Raw genomic sequence first — 24,210 nt, 5'->3', positions numbered from 1 at the left:
AGGTACTGTATGCAAATACAAACATTGTGTTAATAAGGTGTGTGAACTTACATGTCTGTGTGGACACACCCACATGTGGTTTGGCATTCTGGCTGTACCAATGGCCACAGTCACATAAAAGCACTGTCAAAGAGCTGAGGTCGTGGTCAACCATTATCACAAAGGCACATCTGAAATCAATCAAAGTTCCCTTCAATTTTCTGGCCTCACTAATACATTTTTTCTCATTTTCTTTGTTTGTTTTTTTCTTTCTTGGCTCTGACAGATTGGCGGGAGCCTTGTCAAAGCTATTGTCATCGCTTCAAGTTGGAAGAAGTCCCCAGATTGCATCGTTATTAATCACAGCACGGAGAGGACACAGACATTCACACCTGCAGCACTGCAGGCACTCTAGTGGCACAGTAAGTTCCCTGTTTCAGCAAATAGATGAAGGTTTCACATTGCTTCATACATGTGAGAGTGAGCACAGTAGCCTACAGGTGAGGCCTCCGATTTATAAGTGAGGGAAATATCTGAGAAATGAGACGCTGTTAAAACATGACTTCACTCGGTTGTTGAAAATAGAGCAGGAAAAGCAAGTTCTAGGGTTTGTCTGGAAACTATGAGACTAGGGTAAGGAGTAATGGCTCCTGAAAACTGGAAAGCTGACAAAAGTTCTAACTCTTTACATATAGCCAATTAATTTGATATGTAATAAAATACATATGCTCAATTATCGCTGATAAGCTCTACTGCTCTTGGTGCACATGTGGACTTATATCATACTGATATTTTTGGTCTTTAATCCAAATGAGCTGAAGGCCACAGTATCTATCATATTGTTTGTACAAAAGTACAAACAACAAGTAATTTATAAATTTAAAGAACTAAAGAAAATTAAACTTTTTGGAACTTTTCTTTCCAGAAATACATCAGCATTCTGAAAATACAGATATGGCTAATCACATTCATTTTAGACTTTAAGTGCAAAGAAAGTTGCCTTACAAATCCGCTTTACGTGCAGTTATAAAGAGAATGTTTCTTATATGGAAATGTAATGTATATTATACTACAAAAAAAGATATGCATTTTGAAACACCCACCAAAGTTAAAGATGGGTGTGACTTATTAACAGCATTGAATTGGTGTCATAAAAATATTGTAGCTACAGGTGACATATTGTCTACAGCTGCCACAGTTTTACATATACATATACATAGCCTTGCATTTTGATCCCATTCCTACAAAAGGTAGACGTGCACTAGGTATTTTGAGCATCTAATTTTGAAGTCCTGTCGACAAGTCTTTTTTTTATTTTGATCTATTTGAAGGACAACTGGCTCACACAAATAACTTTACTAATACTGCAAGCAAATACCAGGTTACAGTGTTGACTAGCATGCAGAGCTCAGGTTCCAGGGTCTCGAGACAAAGGTTTTACATTTAGTGTGATAACACCATTGAGTTTCAGCTTATTGTAATTAAGATATTTGTTTTGATAGTTCAAAAGTTCTTACTTCATTTAGTCAGCTTCTGTGCACTTGTCCTCTTCATTACGTTGTGTTCTCAAAGTTTCTGCACAGTTTCCTCACACACTTAAACTATTTTCTCCACGTATTTGCAATTACCAAAGAATATTTGCACACATGATTTTAGGTCTTGATGTGTGTAATGTTTACAGTGTGTTCACATTACCTTCAACTGTGCGCTGGGTTTGTTTTACTGTTTTATGAAATGTTTATGGCTACAGGAGAGCATGCAAAACTCTTCAGACGCTATTTTTTTCCAGGCCTCAGGCATTTTCCATGCCATCAGCCTCAGGTGATAATTCTTCTGGTATTGATGGATTTACTGTTTAAGCTGAGAAACAGAGGGTGCAACAAAGAATCTGTACGGCAAGGAAAGGATTAACAGTGACCGTGTCTAGCCATTTGCTCTCCTGCGTTATGCTGTGAAAAGTTGTGACTGATGAGACGAGTGGACATGAGTCTGTCATGAAAGTGCATTGTAAAGGGGATAATGATTGTACCAGATAAGCCCTTGTCTCTTTTTCTGCATTATTGTTTTTACCAAGCCAGAAGTGTGGGCAAGAGTAGAGCGAAAATACTTTTTTTGCAAGAGGTGAAAAAAAAACTATTTTTTTTCTCCCCAAACAATGAGTCAAGAACATATTGTTCGTACTTAGCTTTTTCTGCTACCTGAGAGGCAGCAAGATGGTGTCAGTGGTGATTGTGTGACGGCGAATGAATGCTTTAGGCCTGGAGCGATTCATCACGCTCGTCTTACTGGAATCTTCAAAGATAACAAACCATCTGCTGTGGCTATTTATCAACTATAAAATGGAGAGGCGTGAAACCCTGCTCACTCATCATACGGCAAATGCATGGCTAACCGGTGTTGCAGTAGCATAAATATGCCTTGCTAATAGGAAGCAGAAACTGTTCAGTCTTTTTTTTTTCAAACTAGGATGCCTGCTAAGTGGCATAGGGATGCATGGCCTACAAATTTGGGGAATCAAAGGAATAAGTGTTAAGAGTAATACACGATAATAAATAGTACTGTTTTCAGTCTTATTTCTTTTTCATTCATAATAGTTTTTTTACTGGGCTGAGTTTGCTTTCTTGCAAAACTTTTTGCTGTTTTAACCATTCTGCTAAAGTTGTGATGTCATGAGCGCAGCAACATTTACCTGAGTGGAATTTTTTAGGGTGTTTTTTGAATAGAACAGAAAAAAGTGGATAATAGATGTACCAAGATTTGTAGAAATGACAAACAAATGAAACACGTGTTTATTACCCCAACATCACAAAGATACCAGACCACTGTCACTGTCACACAGACAACAATCACTTTGACGCTCAAGACTGAAAGTTCCCAAACTTTGATTCCAGTCTGAAAAAGAATGTCTAATGGGAAAATAAATTCCCAGACATATCCTTATGATACTTAAAGCTAAAGAAGATGTACATTTGGCGTGCCAGTTGTTATTTTCTAAATCTGTTCATTCCTGGCAACAGTCGTACCCGTGCAGTGCCATGTGTCAGCACCTCGTATAACCCCACGTATAAAAGCTGTACTTTTCCATCACGGGGATAAAGACAGGCAGGAATAAAAACCAATGTTTGCACAGTACAATAAAAGCAAAGATGTATATTTGAGGCAGACTGAGGTGGAAACAAGCATACGGGAAAAGAAAATCACACACGGGACAACATGTTAACTCCATACATGCTACTGTGTCCTTCCTTATGTGAAAGACAAAAGGGGAAAAAAAGAATCATCCTTGGCTTTTCCTTTCTGAGGAAAGATGTTTTCTGATGTAACCTTTTTAAAAAAAAACATTTGTCGTCTCACAATTCTCTAGTCTGAAAAACAGAGTTTAAAACTAAAGAATCGATGCATTAATAATAATGTACATTATAGCAATGACAAACACCTTGTTTTATGTTGTGTATTTTCTTTATATTATCACCATTTAGAAAATATTGATAGATATAATACCTGCCCAAATGAAGCAGCTGAAAATCCATAATTAATTACGCTTAATGTGTTGACGGCTTCAAGCCACATGATGAACCAGGTCATGAACTGGAGGTGTGGCTGTTAGCTATTCAAAACAACTGCATGATCTGCAGGTGTCCAAACACACAGCTCGGGCCATTCTCCTCTGTGTGATACTTTCCAATCAATATTGCAAGTGTGTGCGAACATCTATATTTGTCATCATTGTTTGTGTAATAAAAAGGTTGAATCAGGAGGCGTCGTGCCAAGTTCCTGTCAGTCCCTTGGGTTTGGCTGCCCAACGGCAGATGATGAGAGACAAACCATACCAGCTCCCCAACCTGTTCAGTCATGAGGTAGGCGTGGTCTGAGGAACTCACCCGGTGTGCTTCGCTTACATTCAAGCCAATTGTGTCAGTCGCGATAAAGGTATGCATTGTTGAAAGTAGGGCCGAATAGGCAGCAAGTTTCCACATCCTTTCAGCAGGTGTTTACTTGTGTCCACATAGCTCACACCTAAACCCATAAAGACAAAATCAGAGCTGTGCCCTGTTGGTTTACTGCGCCTTTTGACAGGGGCAGGGTGGGGACGTTCCACTCACTTGTGTATTTGGCCCTGGTTGTTTTAATAGGCCTTGTCAGTTGAAGATTTTCGAAAAGAAGCGATGGCCTGGAACAGTTTTTGTTCTGTGCAGGTCGTGGAATGTGCCCGTTTCACTCTTTGAAGGGTGATTTGTGTGTCGCCCGGCTGCAGCAGCCAAACACTTTTTTTTCTCTGCCAGATCTCTTTGTTTTTTATATTTAAGGTAAGCACTTCTACACAAAGAAGGGACCTTATTTAGCCTTTCTGTCCTCGTCCTTCTCTTGTCTGTTTTTCACTGCCCACTGCAACGGTTGCCATTAGGTTGCCCTGACATATTATCAGCAAAAAAAACTAGAGTTGCCATTAGGATTTCCCTTTCACAGAAAGATGTTTCAGTGAGGTTTCCATTTTTAGGATTTCACAGAAAGATGTTTCAGTGAGGTTTCAATTTTTAAATTCTAATTTTATCAGACTCTTTCAGGATTAACTGTAGAGACTGACCAAGGACTTGATTCCATCACTGTTAGAGTCTAGTGAACATTTTGCAGGTCTTGCTTGACGTTGTTAAAAGTCTGGGACTGAAGTGTGAGGGCACACTCACAGTAGGGCTAGTTGCTCCATGCTGCACTAAACACCAACTGCCCTCCCTGTCTTCCTTTGGCCCGCACATCACCCTTAAGGCAAATGAGCTCGAGCTGTGCGATCGAGAGCAAATCTGACAACAACGGCTGCAGCATTTGATTGTGAACAATCTTCAAAATAGTCAACACTCTGATCAACGTCATCACTACTGTGAGCTGCTGTCGCGCAGACATATTGTTGTTTTTGTCTCTTACTAAAGGTAAATAAGAATAAAACAAAATTTTAACCATCACATGTCCTTGGTGGTCACACACAAACCTGCAAAGTCCATTGAAGCTCCACTCAGTGGTTTAATTAGCTGGCTAAATTAAACCACTCCACCAGTCTAGATTCACTTAGGCCTTTAAATACCCTCAATGGGACCACAAGCCAGAGGTGGAAAATTCAATTAATTCCAAGTAACTGGATACCCTCTGACTGCACAGCAGGCCATATGGCTTCCCCTTGTGCTTCAGTTGTATATGTTTACAAGCATTTCATTTAACATCATTACATTATCTCCAGCAAATTATTAAGTAATACAATGAAACAAGAGAAGAAAATGGGAGAGGTTGAAGTACAAACCCCAAACTGCTACTTATTTCCTTGAGTAGATGCAAATAACAATGAGGTCGTTAAAAAACCCACATCTAAACAAATTGGCATCAAATAAAAACATTTAATTGCAGTGTTCTTTTACTGAACACTATAAACACAAATGTACTCAGAGAACCACCTGGGCGGCTGACGAACAGAAGAGCGACATTCCACTGGCTGAACACAATAAACCTGCATCAATCAAAGCTGCTTTTTTTTTCCTCTTTACACAAACCTGCTCCACTCTCCACTCTCAACAGTGCACAGGCCTGCTCATTAGTGGAGGGATTTGGGAAGGGTTTGTATAGCTATGTGGAGTACAATGAGAGAAAAGGGTGATCCCTCTTTCTTTTTTTTCCTTCTTCAACTTCTTGCTACTGACAAAGTAGGGCCCCGGTGAATAGCAAGGCAAAAGCAGTACTGAATGGAAGTGGATCAAAATGGGGCTCGCTCATGCAGAGAACTCTCAGCCCTTCTATACCTGCTCTGGTGAAAGGGTGGCCAGCTGCTGCTGCTGAGCCTTTTTCCCTTGACTTCAATAGAGACTCTTATAAAAGAACTCTGGACAAGGTGGCTGAATACGAAGAGAGAAAGTGAGGAATGGAAGTTGTGGGGAAAAGGAAGGAAAAATAGGAGGGAGGGTTATGGGGGAGGTAATTGGGGGTAGAAAAGGGAACAGAGTTTGCATAAGCTTGTCATTATGCCCCCGCTGTGCGCAGGCTCTTGGGGCTGCTCTGTGACAGAGAAGAAGAGCAGTTTTGGTTTAATCAATCATAATGGAAATTAGCATGTTGTAATGAAGCAGTGGGAGAAGCCCATTATTTTGGCCAGGACAAAAGGGAGATTGGCTTTGGAGCTTCTGGCCAAAAATCGGGCTTGGCAGGGCCTCAACTGAAGCTCAAAGAGAAAATAAGTATTTTGAGGAGTTTTCAAAGGCCTTGGATGAAAGTAATGATATTCAGCCTCCCACTGCGTTCACCTCTGCCACTACTTTACTACTTTTGTGGGTTGTTTTTTGGTACTTTCTGCTTCCTGTATATGTTTTTCATATATCTAAAATTCTCCAATGTTTGTCCAGAACAGTTTCTAACTGTTTAAAAATGAATTAAAATATTATGAAAACCATTTATGTGAGCGTTAATAATAAAAGAGTGACAGTGCTAAGTTCTTAAACCTGCTGGCTGCTGTCTCCTAGGCTTCTTCCTTAGTCCATCGGCTAAAAATCTTCTGGAGCAAAGGTCATCATTTAAGGGCCAGTCATGTAGAAATAGTTCACTTTTGGGGATTGCATACAGAAAGATACTATTGCACACACTGGTGTATTACTGTTGCCTCACAGCTAGAGGGTCAGGGATTAGTCGTGTGCATGCAAATAACAAGCACAATGAACGTGTGGAAACCTAGTTTCAGTTTCCAGATGCTCTCTTAAAAAAGATAATACAGATATTTTAAGCGGGACACGTTGGGTGCTAAGCTAATGTCAGCTGGGATTTTCTTTTTTCTTTTTGGCTAATCCCCCCCCCCATCCCCATCTTCCCTTAAATGTTTCTCAATATTTTTTTGTTATGCCAGTGTTTTTGGTCCTTTCCTGGGGCACCACCACCCCCTCCTCCACTGCTGCTCCTCCTGCTGCTAATAGGATAATGGCTAGCACGGTATGCACACTCATGATCCACACCGCAACGTTCCGGGCTGTGTGCATGTTTCTCTGTGAATATGGGGCGAGTCGTGAGAGGGGTGTGTGTGTGTGTGTGTCTGTCCTTTCAATTTCACTGTGGGGAATGCAGAACATCTTTAAAAGTCTTTGCAGGGGTTTCTCACAGCAGGTGGGAGTTCTTCTTCTCCTTCTTCAAAGTCAAAATTAACAAAGATTTCCCTCTCAGGAATCTACAAGCTGTGTGAAAGCAATTTAGAGATTACAGAGACACGATTTTCAGCTTTCTCTACTCTGGCTTCATTAGAGCCCAGTTCAGGGCACTTATGGCCCCGAGTCCTAGAGCAGCAGTCGACCTCTGGTCTAATATTGTGGGTAAAAGGGGAACATGTGTAACTGTATTACTTGACTGTGATCAGAGGGTTTTTCTTGATTTTTTCTTCTTCCAAAGTTTCTAACCGTGAACCCAGAAATCCATAGGTGTGTGCTCTGGTTACACGTAGTCAAGTTGTACTTAAATGATGCCTTGCATAACTTGAACTTGAACGTTATCATTTTTAAAAATAATTAAAATTCTATTCAAATAGCAAAATTCTTTCTGACAGCTCTAAAGTAATCTGTAGGCTAATTTAAAATCCAACAAAAACAATTTATACTTTGAGCTTTTTCTTTCAATGGAAAATAAAATTGTTGTCTTAAAAATATAGTGGCGATGCAGTGGAGATGAGAGATAATTTATAGTGTACTAAAAACATTTATTCATCTACATCTGTTAATTTCAAAGTGAAAAGAACATGGTCTGAATTTGGGCCAGATTGTCAGATTTCCAAGCAGATGTTTGCCTCCTCTGAACCATGTCCAGATAGTAAAGCTCTGAAGCGCAGGTACAAAAAATGACAAAAGCGAAAAGTTCAAATTAAAGAAAAGGTGAAAGGAACATTTTCCTCAGCTGATAAATGTCCAAATCATAAAAAAGTGCAAACACTGCAGATAAAGTGGAACCAGAACCACAGCCAGGTATTTCAGGCCAGCTGGAAAAGTCCTGTTTATTAGACTCATGTAACATCTGAGCATGTTCTTTTACTTATCCAGTGGAATAAAGCTGAATTTCCTGAAGGCAGACATTGTGCACAGTTCATAAGCTGTTTTCCAACTTATCCGTGGTGCTGTAGGTGTAAAACTAAAATAAAAACTTTTTTTAGGGCATTAATCTGCCAACTTTCTTGTCTACTTACTGGATAAAGCCTAGGTGAAATTGCAGCAGGGACTCTCTGCTGGAGAAGTGATGAGACCTAAAACTGCAGAGTAAGATCTAATGAATCATTATATCAGCAGCTTCACAACCTGCACACCCCTTGTATATATTTGGACATAATCTGAATATCCAGTCATGAGAAGCCCTTTAAAAACTCGTGAACTCATTAATGTGAATAAACTTGCAAGTCTAATAAAGTTGAATTAGTTAAATAAACGCCTTTAAAGAAAACATCTTTACAAATGGGATCACACATAGACTTTCAGGGCTTCAGGGCTGATGGTGTTTCACATGAGGTAAAAATAAGAAGCCACAAACAGAAGTTTCTTGGTGGATTCATGTGCAGGATAGTGTGAATAAACAGCAGATGTGTGTATTTCTGGAAATGGATAATCACTAAAATATTGTTCATAAGGACATAATCCGGACATTTATCCCCTGACTGAAGTCATACAGCAGGTTTCATACATTCTTCATTAGCTCAGTGCAGCTTCTGACGGCAAGAAATTGTCAGTCACACTCATCTGGATCTTTTCCTTCTCGACTTAACTTCTGCAGATCAGTTTAACCTCCTGCACTTCAGACATGACGGGGTGATTAGTTTTGCCCCTGGTAAGGTGCTCCTGCGTGTCAAGCCTGGCTAATGTTCCCCATTCCTGTTCACACACAAACACACACACACACACACATGCTCCTCCTGTGATGAATTTGTGATGGTTATTTAGCGTTGGCACCCCAGGAAGTTTGAGTGGGACAAGGCAGATGCACCACAGTTGTCTCTAGCTGTATATCCTGCTCTGTGACTTTTAACTTCTCACCACTGGTACGTGACAATGTTTGGATTTTATTGACATTGATTTTAACAAATTGAAGCATGATTTTCCTACAAAAAATCGTAGCTGAACGCAAAATTCAATAATGTTTTTAAATTTGCTATAAAAGTAGAGGGAACCACTCGCACCAGCCAAAAAATGCACGATGAAGAAGAAAAAAAACCCTATAAGTTCCTCCAGAGTATAAGTCTCACCACTACCCTCTAGCAGCTATTCTTAAATAGTTGCTAAATAATATTATTATAGTGATCCAATAATAATTATTTATTATTTTAGAGAATTACCAAAAATCAAATCAAATTAAACCAAAGTATTTTAAGTGATGTATTATCTTATATATAACATGTGAGATATACTATTGTCTGTTGTTGTAGCTTAACTGTCCCCCATCAAAGCTGCTGACTACCCTGTTAGACAGTGTGTTGGTTTTAGATCTTTGTTAGGTTTCTATGGACATGCATGCCTGCCATATTGGACGTGTCCACATGTGATGAACATTATGTGTGTGCAGAAGGTCCACATGCGTGAATGCACACATGCAGGCATGTAGGAGAGCATTTGGTCGGCGCATTACTGAGCCACATGCAGGTGTGAATGTGTGTGTGCGTGCCTGCAGACGTGCACAGTCCAGTGCAGTAATGACACCAGTGTTTCCTGTAAGAACTCTCCCCATCACTCTCCATTATTGGCCTTTCATCTCCCTCCTGTCTGTCTTCCTTTCTTCTCTCTTCTGACTGTAGTGTGGACAGGAAATTCCAGTCTGATTGGAAAGATTAGTGAAGCATCTGCCAGTGTTTGGAAGGAAAGTGTGAAGACACGGGAAAGCTGTGGAAAAACTCTCCCTGCGGTGCTGCGTATATTTATATAAAATTCTCCGGGGTTTACACATAAGACATAAACAAAACAGTCAATGGCAGTCTGATGTGTGGCACAGATCCCTGTCCTAGTGGCCTATGGGCCTGTTGAGTTCATAAAAGTTAAAGTTTTACATTTCCCCCTGAATTCTTGTCAAATGAAATTGAGTTCCACGTGGCAGTTGTTAAATGTATGGAACGAATGGAAGATTAGATCATTATATGTCATCTGTACCATATTAAATAAGGGAAGGTGTGGCTGTAGTGTGGCCCCATTATAGTTGGCCGTGCAGGGGAGCGAGGACCCCTCAGTAATCATTGAGTTCCGTTTAAGGAACTAGGTCTGGGTGGAAAATCCTTGTAAACCACGCAGCTTGACTCCAACAATAGTTACATTGAGGGAAACTGGACAAATAGGGTTTTTTTTAAAGACGTTTCACCTCTCATCCAAGAGGCTTCTTCAGTTCTGACTGACTGCTGGGAAATTCTGGTATTTAGCCTGAAAGGAGCTGCATACCCGTAACGAGGGTCATTGCAGAAAGGGTGGTGGAGGTGTGGTGAAACACACCCTATTCTAAGGAAGGCAGAATGTAAAGTCACCAGGTTAGATGTGGCAATGGGGAGTGATACCATAACTATGGACTAATAGTTTCACCTGAGCAACATTTTTGGCTGGGTGTCCTTTGAAATGAAACTGTGGTCTTGTTTTCAGGGAGGGGGTCTATCAACTATTCTTACCTTCTTTTCAATATCTCTATTGTATGGTTAATCAACAGTACAGATAAGCTAAATATTAGCCAAGAGGTAAGTACATTTTAGCCAAAAAAAAAAACCTAACAAAAAACTACCAAGTACAGCAGTAAAGTCAGGCTAATTTGCTAAGTTATAAATATTGTCACTTTGCTTTTTTTAGTGCTGGACATTTTTATGTCCAGTGTCACTGCTGTCATTACTCCACAGAGTTTAATGAACGCGGTGACAGTTATATGGGCGTCTCTTTTGCCACTTGTCTCTGACGGTCTTACCTCTTTAGTCTAATTCCTCTTTAAAGGATAATCAGTCAGACTCCTGTCGGGCTCTGCAGACACAAAAAGCCGTACATCAGGCTCCGTGACACCAGTTAAACAGTATCTCACCGGTTTTTAGCGAATGCTAAATCTGTCTGCTTTCAGGACACACACCTGCCTGCATGGGAGAAGACAGAAATACTTTTGCCCAGACAATGGACAAAAATCACACATCACATTGCTGGAGCTGAACCTGAAAATGGACTAATCAATTATTATAGAAAAACATTTTTTATACAATTTTCTCATGAACTCCTTAAGGTTTCCATACTGTACGAATTAAACAGCAGATGTTTGAGTGAGTGTTTAGCTCCGCCGCTCAATTCCTGCCTTTTCAAATAATTAGAAGCAGAAGATTAATAATGTATTGGAATGTTGAAATGTAACACAGTGTTTGTCATAGCAGAAGCATTTGATCTGCACCTGGGATAAGCTGCTTACACAACCTTCACACCTGCGTGGCCTGGTATGGGGTTGGCGTGTGTGTGTGTAACAGAAAGGTCACTAGAATGACAAGTTGTGGAGGAAGAAGACAGATAAGCACGAATGTACAGACAGCTGAAGTATTTTCTTTGTTTAACCATACATCAGACTTTGGATCTAGAGTAACACAACAGTATACACGTGTAAATATTCACGGTGGTACTCGCTGCGAGTAGCAATTGGTCAACCTCTGTCAAGACTAATATTTATTCGAATGTGGAACATTTGAATAATTAATCGTGTTATACAGTTTAAACTGATTAATACTTTTTTGCTTTGTTTTTATATATATATATATAAACAGTTTAACTCTAAAACTAAAATTGTAAAATTCAGTGGTTGAGGGTCTCTCAGACAGTTTTCTCATTTAAATCTAAAAAACATCTAATAAAAAAATGAACAAAACTCTGATTTATATTAGTTCATGATTGAATGACTGTGAACAGAACTCAAATTGGAAATCTTACTGTGATAGTAGGTGCATGTAAACGTAGTTTACATCCAGCAAATCTAAAAGGAAAAACTGGACTGCAGGTGTTCCAGGTTCCATTTACTCTTTCATGCTCTCCCTGGGAAAAGCTGTAAAGTTTCTTCTACAAAGAGTTCAGGATGTTTTGCAGGGCCTCCTGCGCTCAGACTGGGACAGTCTTTTTACTGTTCCCTCTGCACAGTTGCTTTTTCAATCAGGCAACAATACTCTCCTACATATCAGCAGGCTGCAAAGCATTAAGTCCAACATTGTTCTGTGCTTTTCAAGTGTACGAGTCAGAACCAGGAAGGCTGTTGTATGCAGTAACAAAGAACAATAAACCTGACCTTTGCCCACTTTTATTCATGTTTGTTTGTCAATGGAAATGTTTGAATCAAAAGTAAAAAAAAACAAAAACAAAACAAAAACCCAGCAGTTTTGGAAGTATTTTAACACCAGGGAAGAAGACAGCAATGCTAACAAGTGACATTTTTGTAACAGCACAGTCTTTACAACTCCCCAAGTTACTTTTTTGTTAAAAGTCATTTGACACCATAGAATATAAACTAGTTCTTTGAAACATGATAATACTCTAGTACACAATTTGAGTGACACTTTGTTTACTTGAAAGCAGGAGACAGTGTTTTTTGTTTTTTGAAAAGTTAATAATATACAGTAAAAGCTCTGCTTACTGTTCTTTCTGGTCAATTTGCTGTGATAACAACGCAGAAACAAGTCTGATTATACATTTGTCTTGGAACTTTTTGATTGGGGTTTAGTTTATGATAGGGTTTAGTTTACATCTGTTCTAATGCTATCACATGCTAATAGGTGACCTGGTGTCCCGCAGTTGTTGGTTCAAGTCTGTTCGAGTTAGCAAACTCTTGAGTCTTTCCCAAAGACAATTTTTAGTTTCTTGTGCTCCTCAATCATGGATCATTTTCACAGCTGAGTCTTGAATGTTGAAGGACAAAATATAGACACTGTGGTGTACTGTTGATGTAAGTCCTAAACAGCATAAAAAATGTTATTTTTTAGTTACCACATAACAGTCCAGGCATGACTGTCGCATGCGAAATCTCTCTCTCTCTCTCTCTCTCTCTTCCAATACCATCTAGCAGACTGGTAATGTGTGCGCGCTAACGAGCCTCTGAGCCACAACATGTTTGACATCACAGCCCGACAATAGCTGAGAGAAACAACCCTGGCTGTCTGAGGTTCTCGTTCTCCATGAGAACACTGATGCTCATTCACAAGACTGTGCTGCTGGGCGATGCACAGACAGATGGGAAATAAGCCGTCATTACTCACTCATTTATCTTTAAATGGCTGCGTTTAAACATAATTAAGTCTATCACAGAAACCATCAAGACAAGAAAACATAGGACATCTGTGTGCGTGTGTATGTGTGTGTCTGTGTGTGTGTGTTGACTTGCACATGTGTGATTAAGTCTGTGGACTGATGGAAAATTGTGATGATGATGTTTCTTATATTTTTCTTGGCCTGAAATTGCTGTATCTCTCTCTCTCTCTCTCTCTCTCTCTCTCTCTCTCTTTCTCTCTCTTTCGTTCACACACCCACCAACACACATGTGTGAACAAACACACACCAGATGTTTTCATGTGCACTGCCTTGTTTTTACAGCTTTGAAATAGCCATGGCCTTTTCTAATAATTCATCTAATGCACTTTGGACCATATCTTCACACTTGTTAGTCCACTGTTCTGGTGTCTTAAATACATTACAAACATACTTCACCACTGGACGCCAGATGGATTGAAGTACGTGTATTTGTCCGTACAGAGTTTTACTAACATGGATTTCCAAACTGCACAATCGGAAAAAAAAAACAAAAACAAAACATCCAACAAGAAAGATTAGGTTACAAATATATTCTTTAGGAAATACTGCAGTACAGCTGTGCTTGTCCCAGAACATCATTCTCCAAAAGTAAGAACTCTCAAAGTGACTGAGACTGAATATTTCATTTGGAACCTCGTGGTGGGTTCTAATGGTGGTAAATTAAGGCGAGAGTTAGCATGATCAGCTAAGCTAATACAAGTTTGGATGACATAGGGTGACTATTGTGAGTAACCAAAAACTGTGAATGAATATTTATCAATTTATCTGTCAAGTTTTCTTTAATAATATTGTTTTGCACATCACTATTGAATGTGTACATTATTTTAACGGTATACACACATTTATGGTCACATAAACTGGTGGTCCCAGCTTCATCTCCTGATCTGTTTGGGGGTCCTTTGCGTAAAAAAAGTTGATTCTCCTGATCTGTTTGGGGGTCCTTTGCATAAAAAAAGTTGATGAAAAAAAGTGAACATTTAAATGAAAAAAAAAATACATTCATCTCATTGTCCAAAGCATTACTATATGTGTTGACAGCACCCCCTTTAGGGAAGCAAATGGTCTACAAATGTACAAAGTGATAAAACAACGTTGCATACTTTTCTTTAAAGTGTTGTCCTACTGTTGACTGCTTTGTATCAATCTTTCAAACCAGTCAACTGTTTTATTGTTGTGTCCATTTGCTGTAATAAAATCAACAGAAATGAAAACTAGCTTTGAATGACTTGTTTCCAAACAGCAATCAGGATTTATTGTGAAGAAGTGGAAGCAGCTTCGAATGTGTTTAATGAGCTGTGCTTCAGCTATAGAAAATGCCTCACTGGCCACACAGTCTGCACAAAGGAGTGATGCAAGAGGAATGTGTTTACTAAAACAGCCAGTGTGATGATTAGCGCTCAAACTTAAACACAAACAAACCCGTCAGTCTGGTGGTGGTAACCAGTTCAGAGGCACTGGTAGCACAGGTGCAGCTCCAGTGACACCCTGTATAATAGGCACAAGAGGAAAAAAAACAAAAAAAAAACAACTATGTCATTGAAACAAAAACAAACCCTGAGCTGTGGACCAAAGGTGGTCATGCCTTTTTTTCCCCCTCTGAATATTTTTTTCTGGAGTAGCCTACCACGGACATAGCTACAAAGCAAAACGTAGTGTGAACACTGGCTGGAGTCAGGGTAAACAGGGGTGTTGTGACAAGTGTGGTGAGTGAGTGACCGTGTGTGGTGGGCATTCCTCCTGCTAAGCCTGTGGGTGCTATTTTTTAAAAAACTTTTTTCTGTACTCGGTGAAATGTTTTGAGAAGCCTTGTTCTCCCACACCCAAGGCTCACCTGTTGAGCCCTGACAACCAAACAAATATCTTCTATTGCCGCTTGCTTTGACCTTTGACTTCCAGGCTTTGGCTTGCCCTGCAGAGACAAGGCTGTTGGGGGAGCCTTTCTGGTTCAATAACATCTTTTCCCCTGCAGCAGCTAAAGCGCTTAGCTGTTTAACACCTGTGGCTCCGTCCCCCTGAGCCCTAACACAACTGCTCATATCTTCTCCATATCCTCTCACAATGCCTGCTCGTTTGTCACGGCTTGTTCTTTATGCAGGTTAATACCGCAACAAGTTTGTTTTTTTTTAAACATATATCAGCTGCAAAATGATTAAGCCCCAACACTACCAATGTAGTCACAATGAGCGTTGCTTCAGATTACATTAATCTTTTAATTCTGTATTCGTTTTTATATGAACCAGGGCCACAGACAGCCTGAAGCCTGAGCAGACTCTCGTCAAGTCAAGTCGTATCGTGACCCCAACACTGACCGTGACAGCGTCTGATAAAGCTGATTATGTTGTGAAAAATGAGGTAGTACTAGAGTCCGGGACTGGTAACTGGACTTGGGTTTGATCCCTAATGACTGAATTTGGACTCTGGTTGAACCTATCTCTGCAGCTAAAGTCTAGTCAAACTTGTCTTTGGAGACTCAGACTCACACTTGGACTTGAACTCTGAGGACTTCACTTCAACACCAATTATAGAGTTCAGGCCGTCCAGTGCAGAGCAGATTTCTTTTCACTTACGCAAAGAATGCGGTCATAAGTAAAATACAATGCTTAACATAGTTGCAATTTAACGCACTGAATGGCCCACTGTCTACTGCTGTATGTGCCTCTAGAACAATAATAGAACAATAGTATAAAAAACTATTTTACAGTTCTTTAAACTTTTTCTTTTCAATAGAAATCTCTTTAAGTTTCGTGACCAAATAATTAGTAAATTGTGTACTACGAGATGTTGAGAATTCAGGAGAATAAATGAAAGGACACTGTTTTTAATGTTTCACTGTTATTAATCAAACTGCGGTGGATTCTATGTTTGGTTCCATGAATGGTTTTAAATATAACTACTCTTGTTAATCTCAGGTTGAAGCCTCAGCTGGATGAACAGCTACTTTAAGCTTCACAGTGAGTGCAATGTAGTACCCATGTTACTGCAACGTCTCTCTAATACTCTGTAAAGCAGACACATTTACCGAAAGCACAGAGAAAATCATATTAGCATGTTGGAATCTTGTGTTTGTGCAGTTTAGATATAGATCTGAACATTTTCGTTCAAACTCAATTCTTTAGCAAAACATCAGATATTGTGCTAAAGTTTTCAGATCTTTTGTTAACATTACATTTCAAAAGTCCAGGAATACGTGTGTTTTATCTTCACTTAGACTTGGTGCAGACTGAGAACTGTTTTTGCCAGAACTGCGAGGCCCTGTGAGGTTGGCTTGCAACACAGCCCTTGGAACATGTAACCGCTCATATCAAGTTGATACAGATGCACCAAAATGCTGCAGTCCAAGACTGTGCTGCCAAACTTCGACAAACAACAGCAGCACCTGTCTGAGATCTGGGAGAGAGTGGAGTCTCATGCCTTGGCTTCACTTACGATTGTGCATGTGTATGCGTGTGTATGTGTGTCTGTGTGCTCCTACAGGAGTGATCATGATGAAGCAGGACCAGTATTAGGTCATCAGTTCTTCTGGCGTCTCTACAGCTGCAGGGAGACTGGTGGAGACATGTCCACATATGGAGGTTCTTGCTGCTCTCAGAATATTTCCTGGGAACAGAACTGTACTCACACATGGTTTGGAAGATTGGCCTCCAGCTTTTCATAGGACTATTCAAATCTTTAATTACTGGGAGATTCCAGTGGAGGTCAAAGCATTTTGTGGTTTTTTTTTGTCGTTATACATTTTCACTTCCCTCTCCTTCCTCTCTCTTGAAATGCATAGTGTCTCAGAAACTTGACACATGATAGTGTTTTACTTTCCTTCCCGTAGCAGGTTGGCTAACTTTTGAGGCCTTTGCATGTAACAGAGAGATTGAATATAAATGTCGCATGACATACCATGACCATAGGACAAACAAATTGCCGCATGGTGGAAGTGTAGTCACTGCTGTTGCCTTATAACAAGAAGGTCATTGGTTTGAAGACCAGTTGTAACTTATGGTCTTGCAGATGGATGACTCTAACTCTAAATGGACTGTAGGTGTAAGTGGTTTTTATGAGACATTGTTTTATGAGACGTGTGTTCTGTCCAGCATGTCCCCTGACCTTAAATGATGGCTGGGACTGGGCCTAGGGTTCCAGGCAGCCCAGAAAATATTTAGTAATAACAGAGAAATTAAGGATATAATAATATAAACTATATATAATTATATTTGCTCTGCATCTGTTTAATATTTAATATTTTACTGCTGTTCCCTCTTTATTTCTTTACTTATTGTTAGAATAACAACAATTTACTTATTGTTAAAATATCAACTTCAAAATCATGCATAGTACTCGGTTTAACCATAAGACACTTAGTTAGACTTAATTAAATATAAAATCAATATTCTCAGGGATACAACTCCCAAACTTTATGAACAAAACTCTATGTGCTTTTAATTTATCTGCCTAAATGTGTCAGACATTTAAGCAACAACAAGAACCGTGGGTTCAGAGGAAATGGTGTGAAATCCTGTATCTGTCCTGCTGCCTGGCCAAAGCTGCTGGGTGCAAATCTGTGCTGTGTTTAGTGAAGCAGATTGTGTATTTTGAGAGTGTTTAGGGAGTACAGCAGGTCAATAAATATTTGATGACAGTGCCACCTCTCCTCAGCACCCGAGCCCAAGCAGATGATCTTCTGACCTTCAGACACCCAGGGCCGAATGAATTATTAAGAGCAGAAGTGTCAGTCACAAGTGCCGCACCAACTCCACGTGGAATAGACGGGGTGGGGTGGGGTGCGGGTGGGGGGGCTATCTGGGATTGAATCGCGCTCCGATGTCAATCTCCAGTCCACCACCTGCTGATTGGACACTTTGGCTGAGAGGAAAAGTAGAGTTTCTAAGCTCAGCATAATTGTATTAGTATAAACTGCACAATAGGCAGTGATTTAATCTGTGCATAAATGAATGATGAAGATAGGTGAAGATGACGAGTGTGTAGAAGAATGCATGCATGAATTAAAACAGTTTCTTTCTCAACATTCTATCTTTGATGGATGACGTCTGTAAAGAATTTGACCTTTGTCATAGATGTTAAGTTTGCTCTCCTTAAACTGTTTTAGAGTTGTTTTCCTGTATATTAGCTGAACTGATTGAGTCCTATGAGTTGAAGTATTTTAGGCTTATTATAAAAGTATATAGTTGCAAATTTGTACAATTTGTGCTAAACAACATGCCCCCCCACCCGCCAAAATCCCAGAATTTGGCTTTCTCCAAAATTCAAACAATGACTATATTGTGATGTTTTTTTTAATGACAAAGACAAGCTTTATACTTTATTTGAGATAGTATTCACAACCAGATGATTTGCCTTCAGAATGTAATTATTTGGTGCAGTTCAGCTTCACAAAACACACTGTGTTTCAGTGGGCAGCTTGTTTTTCCTGACGTTGTTGATCTTGCGAGACCTGTCATCAGTGGTTGTAGCCCAACGTTCATTGGTGGCTTTGGTGTTTATTTTCCAGAACAGATGCTGCAACAAAAAAGAGGGTTACATTTATTTATGTGTAAAGCATTTTGCTTTATAAACCTACTGGATATTGTGGTATTGATATGACCCAAACCTGTTGATTCACCTAGATTTTACAAAAATAGCAGGATCTGGACAACTTTAGAAACCGTCATATGTGGAGTTACCTTTTCCTTATCTTGTTTTCACAGAAGATGTCTCCTTCACTTCTCACATTCTTCTTCCGTGTAACCTTGCTCCTTGTCTAAGCCAGTTGAATTCATCCCACCTATTTTGATGAGATTAAATATGACAGTGTTGCAGCTCCTGTGAGGGAAGGCAGATTGTTGAACTTGCTGTGACCCCTTCAGCTTTGTTTGGGTGGAGCCCTGTGATTTTACCACTCAGCTGTCAGAGTCTGTTCTGTTTTGTTCGTCCACTTGTGTGTGTGTGTAATTGAAAATGTCTTAATTAATTTGTATTTGTATTAATGTGTGACTGTGAAAAGTGTTGTGTGTGTGTCAGCCGTCTGCGATGACCGTCCTGCAGGAAAATGTCTCATATGATACTTCCTCAGGCTTTGGCTAAACAACACCTGATCCGTTGCCCTAACTCACCAGCTTGGTCACTTGCATACCCTGCATACTCCCCAAAGTACTTATCACCATTGCTACCCTAAGATTACCTCTTTTTCACTTCCTGCTCTGGAGACCCACTACCCTCTGCTTTATGTCTCACAGTACTTGAAAGAGCTGGACTCAACTTGCCTTGTTCGACCCTGGCCAGATGCTGTAGATCACGTGTCAAACTCAAGGCCTGCGGGCCCAATGCGGCCCACCAAGTCATTCTGTATGGCCCATGGAGGAGTTACATCTACTGTATACAGACTTCCATTTTCAAGGCCTTTCAAGGGGAACTGTATTGGTAATGTGGGCCCCTGGTGAAAATGAATTTGACGCAGATCTGAGGCCAGGATCTTTAGAGAGCGAGAAAGAGAGAGACGGAACGGGCAATAGAGACAATTTCAGCCCAGAAAAGGAAAGAACAATTTTAAGTTTGGCATTTTATGCCTACCTTCTGTAATCCATACAAACTTCAAACCTGCTCAAAATAATATTACAATTATAATGCAACGATAGTTCAAAGCAGTTATGTAAAGGGCATTTGGACTGTCTTGATTCACCAGTGACAAAAAAGTGCTTACTTAGGCTAATTTAGAAATGATGCAACTAATTACAAATGCCATTGATGTTATAAAACAAATGATTTATTAATGACATTCAACAAAAAGCACTTGTTCTTGGATATGTTATCTGTTCCGTCAGATGTTATCTGGACAATACGCTCCCATCCATCTTGTCTTCCTGTCCATCGTCTGTGTGTTGCTGACAGTGGGTTTCAACCATGATAAGGTGGAACAACAGCGAGCTTAATTTTCTTAATGAAGTAAACGCTGGCAGTCACTCTTAATCAAATCTCCACAGTCTGAGGGACCAATAGATTAATAGCACTCAGGAGTGACAGGTGACATTGACGTTGCTCAAAGGCAGATCCCCAGAAGAAGTGGTTTCATGGATACTCAGCAGATTCCCTCCATCTGTCATTGTACAGCTGCAAATTAAAGGATAGGGATGTTGCTCTGCTCAGAGCTGACAAACACTATTAGAATGATGTGTGATGATCCTTATGGGCCGGACTACATAGAAATCATAAAGATTTATACTGATGGCTTGCTGGTCCTGATCAGATAAGGGTAAAGGATAGTTGTCACGTTGGAGCAATGTGTCCTTGTCAGAGAAATATTGGGTGAGTCCTTGAGTTGTAAACTTACACTGTTAAATTTCATATAAGATAAATCCATCCATCTATCCATCTATCCATGTATCTATCTATCTGTGTATCTGTCTGTCTAAGTACTTCCTGATTACACATTTAAGTCAAACTGTCTAGTTCAAACTAAAATTGAACTTCTCAATCTCGTCTTTTTTGTTGCATCAACGGAGTTTGTGTTGTTGCTATGAAAGTGATTAAGCCTCAGTCTTACTGCCCCGTGTGGACACAGGCTCTGTGTTTATTTCAGACACAGTGCTCTCAGTGCTAACTCAGCGACAGGCACCAGGGGAAGTGTTCTGCATTGGCTGGGATGCTAATGGATTTCCTAAGCGAAAAGACAGCACCTGCATGCCGTAACATTTTTTTTCACTGGGATCACAGTTTAACGTTGCAATGCAAAGTATATCTTGGGCCGCATATTGCTTTATGTACAAGATCAGCAAAACATAATCAGACTTATTATTTTACTCCCATTAACACTGCAGGCCTGGGGATTGAGTATCAAGTTGAAACACAGATGCCGAATGTGACTGATGTCCAGTCCAATTTCATAACCTCTGAGGAAGTCATTTGGCTGGTATCAGAATCTTTGGCAAATAATCACTCCTACTCAACTTCTTGCATGTTTTCAATTTCACATCCCACTTTTGCGGCGTCGAGTCTTTCCAGCTGCATGCCTTCACCCGACTCCAGCTCTAATAAATAGGTGAGGCTGCATCGGAAAACTATCTGGTGTGAAACCTGTGCCAAATCACATTTACATGTTACCTGCTATGGAAACCAGTTCTGTTTTTCCATGCGTCAATAAGAGTCGTAAAAGGACTACCTTTTTCCAGAAAACCAATTGAACAAAGTGGATGTGCATGCTTTCTTTACACACAAGTTAAGAGCTGAAGACTAGCAATGAAGTGGATTAAGTGGCTCTGGTGTTTACATACCAAAGGAATTAATTACATTATTTACATTCACGGTAAAAGCAATTAAAACTAAGCACTGAAAAAATTATTTGATTCAAGGCAATTTATTTCCTGAGAGATGACAGAAGCTCAGTGCGTCAGTGATTTGCAACTATTGTCCTGCAGCACATTATTGTACCATGACAGATTATTAGGCGTGTTCTTGAAAATTGTCCAATTTCATTTAATTAGTCGATAATTTGGTAAATGCAAATAATTTGTCTTCGTTCATCAATCTGAAAGTGACAGGTAGCACAAACAAAAAACTATTAACAAGGCGGCAGCAGATGGCTATACAAACTGAAAAGGGAGTGACTCTGTTGTTGCTGTTGAAAAAAATGAAAAGGGAGTGACTCTGTTGTTGCTGCTGAAAAAAATCTTTGTCTCTTTGTTTCTTTTTTTCAACTCCTGGGATTTTATCGGGGTTGGGTTCAACTAAACAGGTCAGGGTATAATACTGAGTGAGTACTTTAAAGCTAAAATATACTTATATTTCATAATGCATACTTTATGTGACATATAGGCGACATTTTTACTCACAATTCAGAATCAATTAACACAGTCAGTTACCAAACCTCTATTAATTTTTCTATCTACTGTTACAGTTACTGAGCCTTTTTGTGACTTTTGGAGTTTGGTGCAGGTCCACCGTTCTATTCTCCACCACAAAATTCAGTCCCAAATATGAAGCAAATCCTAGCAGACATCAAGTAAAGGCAGGGTACAATAGAGACAGGTTGCTTGTCCATCACTTTATAACTCCTGTCAACTTTAGGTGTCTAATCAGCTTAATCCTCAATCTGTCCTTCAAAAATCTGTTTTGAGGGAGGAAAAAAAAATCCCTTTCACTTTCACCTTTACTGTAGTTACTCTTTTGTGTGTGTAACCACTATTGTATGAAGAGATACTGGCACTTATTTACTACTGGGAATGAACCTGTTTTTCTATTTCTATGCTGCAATTTTGCATAATTTGCAGGTGCCAGGTTCTCTTTTGGTTTAAGATAAACAATGAGAACTAACAGGTTGCATGAAAAACAGGACATATCAGATGCCTTTGTGTCAAGTACGTTAGTGTATGATGCAAATGACAGATGCTGTTTTTTTTTCTTTTACAGAATGTGTAGCAAATGTTGTGGCCAAATACATGCAGTATCATAGGTATAGAGATAATGTGGTGTCCAGTAGTGGAAGAAGAAACATTATATCATTCAAAAACCTTCGCAGAATTTTTAATTTTAATTTTAAATTGCATGAATAATGACATTTTTCTACCTCCAGAGCATCGATCTTAACTTGGCTCATTTCCTGGTGACCATAATGTTCGTTCTTATAAATCAAAATGGTCTGCCTGGTCTAAGCCCCTCTGGGCCTTCTTATACGGCCTTTTTGCTATCAGGATGGTCATGAGAATACCAGAGAACTACAGAAATGAATCCCATGAACATACTTTGTCTTGTATTTCTGTGGGCGTCTCTTGAAGTAAAGGAGAGAGCGAGAGAAAGAGAGAGTTTGGCGGCTGTAACGGTGAACTTTTCCCCAGATCCACCTGGCTGCAGCGGAACACTTTTCAGCCGTGATGGGCCCCAGGGATCTGGTGCTTAGCAGAGCGGACCGTGCATATGGGCTGTGATCCTCAGTGTGTGTATGAATTTCTGTGTGTGTGTGTGTGCAAGACAGCTGTCCAGCTCATCTTCCCCCCTTGCGGCTTGCCTCATTTATAATTAACCCAGATGACCAGGTGGCTATGTCCCTCTGTCCCTGCCAAGGCATGCTTCGATCTGACCTCTGAACTTCTATCAGACATTCCTCGGCTCATGTTCACTGCTCATGTACGCTCCTTGGTTGACTAGACATCTCAGCCTTGATTTCAGTTTGGTGAAGATACACAATGAAATGTTGTACAGGACAGAAGTTAGGCAGGGGAACAGTTTTCCGCCACTGCTGTCCAACACTGAATACTATGACAATTTACGAGCTACTCAAACACTGGTAATAACATTGAAAATAATAAAGTGTTTTTGTGATCTACCATCTAGTTCAGGGGTGTCGAACTAGTTTTCACAGGCCATACAGTTGCCCTCAAAGGGCCAGTGACTGGAAGACAGTCAGACAGATAGATGTAACTACTCCATACATGTCTCTGCAATCTATATAATATAATATTCAAGTTACAAATATTATACATTCTTGTGTACAATAAAAAAACCTTTTGACTAATCAGATCTAGAAACTCACATTTAAGTCAAACTTACAAACTCTACAAGTAAATTACAAAAATCAGACAACAAATACAGAGTTCTCAGTTCAGGACTGAGACATGAAATTCATTGTTGCGTTTACCATTTGTGGTCAATATATGCAATATAATGCAGCATAGACACTATTATAAGGCAATGAATCACTTTTTAAGCTCCTGCAGGCCGCACAAACTCACTTGGTGGGCCACAATTGGCCTGCAGACCTTGAGTTTGAACCATCTATCTAGTTGAACAGTCTACCTGACAATTTTAGACATTGGTGCTTGGATTACATTTTTAATTTACTGTCTGAAGTAAAGACAAACCGTGCCCTCCAAATATTATATAATTTTTCTAATTTCCATCAATTTTTTTTCTTCCAGCAGTTCCAACATTTTTTCCACTCACAAATACATAAAATGATCATGGAGCCCACACAGTT

General features: G+C 39.8%; 1 protein-coding gene across 1 annotated transcript in view; it reads left to right on the top strand.

Annotated features, from left to right (window-relative positions):
• Positions 1-249: 249 nt before the first annotated feature.
• kbtbd8 (kelch repeat and BTB (POZ) domain containing 8) overlaps positions 250-24,210 on the top strand; it is a 61,853-nt gene continuing 37,892 nt past the window's right edge. Inside the window, exon 1 of the mRNA XM_025059860.1 lies at positions 250-401. The gene's annotated coding sequence lies outside the window, so the exon portion shown is untranslated. The remainder of the gene's footprint in view (positions 402-24,210) is intronic.

Source organism: Cynoglossus semilaevis, chromosome 11 (genome assembly GCF_000523025.1).
Source record: "Cynoglossus semilaevis isolate Cse_v1.0 chromosome 11, Cse_v1.0, whole genome shotgun sequence".
Lineage (NCBI taxonomy): Eukaryota > Metazoa > Chordata > Actinopteri > Pleuronectiformes > Cynoglossidae > Cynoglossus > Cynoglossus semilaevis.
Note: the sequence above shows the minus strand (reverse complement) of the source record. Positions and strands in the feature narration are given on the sequence as shown.